The sequence below is a fragment of the Artemia franciscana genome, chromosome 15, assembly GCF_032884065.1.
Source record: "Artemia franciscana chromosome 15, ASM3288406v1, whole genome shotgun sequence".
In the NCBI taxonomy this organism is placed as follows: domain Eukaryota; kingdom Metazoa; phylum Arthropoda; class Branchiopoda; order Anostraca; family Artemiidae; genus Artemia; species Artemia franciscana.
The window spans coordinates 32429142-32433611 of NC_088877.1; the positions used below are offsets into that span (position 1 = coordinate 32429142).

The window sequence follows — 4470 nt, forward strand, 5'->3', positions numbered from 1 at the left end:
ACTTGGTATCTACCAAGTCACATATAGCGATCACAGATTCTGTCGGTCCCGGTTTTGCTAGTTTAGGCACTTCCAGGTAAGCTAGGACGATGAAATTTAGCAGGCGTATCAGGAACCAGACCAGATTAAATTAGAAATTGTCGTTTCCCTGATTCGACCATCTGGGGGGTAGTGGGGGGACGGTTAAATCGGAAAAAATAAAAAAGTGAGGTATTTTTAACTTACTAACGGGTGATCAGATCTTAATGAAATTTGATATTTAGAAAGATATCGTGTCTCAGAGCTCTTATTTTAAATCCTTATCGGATCTGGTGACATTGGGGGGAGTTGGGGTGGTGACCTAAAATGTTGGAAAACGCTTAGAGTGAAGGGATCGGGATGAAACTCGGTGGGAAAAATAAGCAGAAGTCCTAGATACGGGATTGATATAACCGGAACAGATCCGCTCTATTTGGGGGAGTTGGGGGGGGAGGTTAATTCTGAAAAATTAGAAAAAAATGAGGTATCTTTAACTTACGAAGGAGTGATCGGATCTTAATGAAATTTCATGTATAGAAGGACCTCGTAACTCAGATCTCTTATTTTAAATCCCAACCGGATCCAGAGTCTTAGGGGGGGGGGGAAATCTTGGAAAACACTTAAAGCGGAGAGATCAGGATGAAACTTGGTGGGAAGAATAAAAACAAGTCTAAGATACGTGACTGTCATAATCGGACCGGATTCGGTGACATTGAGGGGAGTTGGGGGGCGGGGAACCTAAAATCTTGGAAAACGCTTAGAGTGGAGGGATCGTGATGAAACTTGTTGGAAAAAATAAGCAGAAGTCCTAGATATGTGATTGACATAACTGGAACGGATCCGCTCTATTTATTGGAGTTTGGGGAGGGGGTTTAATTCTAAAAACTAGAAAAAATGAGGTATTTTTAACTTACGAGGGAGTGATCAGATCCTAATGAAATTTAATATTTAATATTTTACTTTTTTTAAGTAACTCAGATCTTTTATTTTAAATCCCGACAGGATCCAGTGTCATTGGGGGGAGGGGTGGAAATCTTGGAAAATACTTAAAGCGGAGAGATCAGGATGAAACTTGGGGGGAAGAATAAAAACATGTCCAAGATACGTGACTGACATAACCGGACTGAATAAGCTCTCTTTGATGTTGTTGGGGGGGGGGGGGTAGCAATTCGAAAAAATTTGAAAAGATGAGGTATTTGTAACTTACGAACGGGTGATCAGATCTTAATGAAATTTTATATTTAGAAGGATTTTGTGCTTTAGAGCTGATGTTTAAATCTCGAACAGATCCGGCGATATTGGGGGGGTGTTGGAGGGGGAAACCAAAATTCTTGGAAAATGTGAAAATTGAGGTATCTTTATCTTACGAATGGGTGATCGGATCTTAATGAAACTTGATATATAGAAGGATCTTATGTACTCCATTATCAGTTCGAACCGGATCCGGGGACATAGGAGATTGGAGGGGGGGGAAGAAATCTTGGAAAACGCTTAGAGTGGAGAGATCGGGATGAAACTTGATGGGAAGAATAAGCACAAGTTATAGATACGTGATTGACATAATTGGAACGGATCAGTTCTCTTTGGAGGAGCGGGGGGGGGGGGTGTTGATTTGGAAAAATTAGAAAAATTATGTGTTTTTAACTTAAGAACGGGTGACCGGATCTTAATGAAATTTGATATTTAGAAGGAATTCATGTCCCAGAGTTCTTATTTCAAATCTCGACCAGATCTGTTGACATTCGGGGAGTTGGAGAGGGAAACCGGATATCTTGGAAAACGCTTAGAGTGGAGAAATCGGGATGAAACTTGGTGGGTAGAATAAGCAAATGTCGTAGATACATGATTTAGGTATTTTTAACTTAAGAACGGGTGACCGGATCTTAATGAAATTTGATATTTAGAAGGAATTCATGTCCCAGAGCTCTTATTTCAAATCTCGACCAGATCTGTTGACATTCGGGGAGTTGGAGAGGGAAACCGGATATCTTGGAAAACGCTTAGAGTGGAGAAATCGGGATGAAACTTGGTGGGTAGAATAAGCAAATGTCGTAGATACATGATTTACGCAACTGTACTGGATCCGCTCTCTTTGGGGGAGCTAAGGGGTGGGGTTCAGTGCTTTGGTGAGTTTGGTGCTTCTGGACGTGCTAGGACGATGAAAATTGGTAGGCGTGTCAGGGAGCTACACAAATTGACTTGATAAAGTTGTTTTTTCCCGATTACACCATCAGGGGGGCTGAAGGGAGAGGAAAAATTAAAAAAAATTTAGTTATTTATAACTTACGAGTGGGTGATAGGATCTTAATGAATTTTGATATTTAGAAGGACCTTGTGACTCAGAGCTCTTATTTTAAATCCCGACCGGCATTAAGCCTCTGATTTTCCTTTTAAATCAATCTATTGATCCTTAGAATTTTGCTAGAGCTCATACCATATGAGCTCTTGGCTCTTGGCTTTGGCCAGTTGGGAGGGGGCAAACTGAGGATTGCAAGGGGCATTTGCCCCCTCCCTCCTGCCCCATAGCAAATTAACCTCTCAACTGTTTCAAGTATTTGGGGGGGGGGTCAAATAAGTGCCACCAAGACTGCGTACAGCAACCCTCATTGACCCAAAAGATATTTACTTAAAGCAAACTCCAGCCATAGGCTCAGCGGGAGTAATCAGAATCACGTTATTACTAACTGACTAATCCACCAAGTCAGAATGATGGTGTTCACCTGATAGGCAAAGCCAGAGGAGAGTCAACGCAAGAGATGGGAGAAGAGAAAGAAGATCTTGGTGTCCTGCTCTGGAGTAACATCTGATTACCATTCCTGTGTTGGGTCGTTGACATAGCAAATAAATTGATAATTACTGCATGCTCTTCTAGAGATCCAAACGAAGAATCTAATTTCGGTTGATTGAACAATCGGTTGATAAAATAGCATGAGCTTTGCTAGAGAACAAGGAAATCAACAATCGAGTTTCCCATCATTTTCCTGAACTCGATTGTTTGAATACATACTTAAGTTCATAATTTATGGGACTTCAAGTATGCCACGAAGAGTTTCAAGTAGCTAAGAATATATCACGCATCTGCCTAGCCTTTTTGCCAACTCATTAAAACAAAAAGGGAAGGTAAACTCTGTCAAACTGTTTTATACAAGTTTGTTTTATTTGCATTGAGAATTACAAATTATGTCACGATATTAGCTCAAGTTTTCTTTGTAGTCCATAGTATAGTCTCGGTTTAGTGTAGTAAATTAACCCTAATAAGAAAACTTTTCGTTAAAGACCACATGACGTAAAGCTAATAAAAAATATAGAAAGAAAAAGAAAAGTACCTGCAAAGAGGTGTAAAGTGGCTCTATCTATGTGACAGGCAGCGATACCAGTGGTAGCAGTGAAAAATTTGGCATCTGGTGGTAGCAATCCTACAATTATTCTGACTAGAGTATCTACGAGAAGATCAGACACAACAACGAAGAGAATTGAGAAGAAAAAAATACCGATGAAAAAATGTAAAAATTAAACAGTTCCAAATAATGAAACTCAAAAAGAGTGGAAACCCTCGGTTAGTCTATAAGCCTCATTTAAAACTAAACCTTTTGAGAATTGACTTAAACTGACGCAACGAAAAAGCTATTGTTTGTTCCATTTACTTTACTAAATCCTCCAGGAGATTTAGAAGGTAAAATCTTGGGATGTGTGAAATTCAATACAGTAGTTTTGAAGTGGGGTTGAGAATGTGGTTAAAAGTAAGGTTTTAATATTTTACCGTGTAAATAGAAAGCATTTTAGAAACGTATTATATTATACAGAGTGCAGTGGCTTAGCTCTCTCAAATAAATATAGTCCGCAGTTTACTGAAAAAATGACTATGGATTCTTGGTTTAATATGCATATACTGATATCTATTTCTTTAAGTTTTAATAGTTTTTTATTTATTAAAGTAAAAATGAAAACATTTGAAAGTCAACATTCGTCAAAATACAATTATAACACATATACAGCACGTTTATAATAAGTAAAACATATGTTCTATATAACCTGTCACATAATTCCAGATGAAAAGCAAATAAATAATTCTATACTAAAAGCATATAGAAAGAGAGCCAAATACAGGTAAATAAAACAGAAATCTAAAATAAACGATATAGGGAATGAAAAAAGCCTCAGAGAGTGAGCCAAACCAGTAGTCTGTACAAATTTACCTAATAAGCTTGTTGTTAGTCTTCTTGTCTAAGATAGTGAGGTGTGATAACCCCAAAAAGCACACATTGTGAACCCCTTAAATGACTTCTCTCTGCAATTCCTTAATATTTCTCTCTCCATGTCATAATTTCTGCAGGCCCTTAGTTACCTGCTTATAAGCACTTCCTTGGCCGCTAGCTTACACTAGCACTCTCTATTAACTGAAAATATAGAAATCCAACTCTATGACGTGTCAGAAGAAAACATTAAATCGGA

The 4470-nt window shown here is 38.4% G+C and overlaps 1 protein-coding gene across 1 annotated transcript in view; it reads right to left on the minus strand.

The window, feature by feature from the left end:
* LOC136036368 (chitooligosaccharidolytic beta-N-acetylglucosaminidase-like) overlaps positions 1–4470 on the minus strand; it is a 579146-nt gene that overhangs the window by 470497 nt on the left and 104179 nt on the right. The window lies entirely within an intron of this gene.